The sequence below is a fragment of the Vulpes vulpes genome, chromosome 5, assembly GCF_048418805.1.
Source record: "Vulpes vulpes isolate BD-2025 chromosome 5, VulVul3, whole genome shotgun sequence".
Classification (NCBI taxonomy): Eukaryota; Metazoa; Chordata; class Mammalia; order Carnivora; family Canidae; genus Vulpes; species Vulpes vulpes.
The window spans coordinates 70,254,878-70,255,726 of record NC_132784.1 but is presented as its reverse complement, the minus strand read 5'-3'; positions in this window follow the sequence as shown (position 1 = coordinate 70,255,726).

Genomic DNA, 849 nt, shown 5'->3' with positions numbered 1-849 from the left:
CCAGAGCTGTCAGCCCAGACAGCGACCAGGACATCTGCCGGCCACTTCTCAAAGCACATCCCAGGCCAGGAACCCAAGGCGTGGGCGGCTAGGGGACAGTGAGCCCAGGGAACAGCCAGCGAAGTGGACTAACCAGGGACTGAGTTGATGGCAGGGCCCAGGTGCCCAGGCTGGGGGTGAGGCCAGGACTGCCGTGACCATCCCAAGGTGACGAGAGCGGTGGAGGGAACTCTTCCGGGCTCTTGCTCCGCTGACTGGGCTGTGTCCTGCCTGCCTCTGCTAGAGTCTCTGGAACCTTTGGAGACGGGCGCTATGACCATCCCCATGTCCCCAGCTGAACAGCGCAGGTCCTCCACATCCGGGACTCAAATCTAAGCAGGTGTTCTGACCATGGGGTCCCAAGGGTGCTGCCCCCCAGGATGAGGGAGCCAGTGCATGTGTGCTGGGTCTCGGGCCTCTGTGCTGTCAGGATTGGGGTGCTGGGTCTCAGAAGCCAGCCTGCTGTCCCTCCCATGCCACTGTCTCAGCTCCCCAGATGCCACTGCTTGGGGTCACCTGGAAAGGGAGCCCTGTCTAGCTCATAAAGTCAGCGTGAAGGCTCTGTGGCCACCAGCCAAGCCAAAACCAATTCGTTATGAGTGTAAAGTTATAAATAAGAAGCAGCCACACTCAGTGCTCACCAAGGTGCCCCCAACCCCTTTCTAGGGCAGAGAGGCAGGTTGCTGAGAATCCACAGGCTTCTGAGGCTGGGCTCATAAGGGGTGCCTCGGCCAGAACCCCACCAGGACCCAGCTGGCCCCAGCCCTAAATCATAGAGTAGCTCGGCACGGTACAGTCCTGCCAGAACAG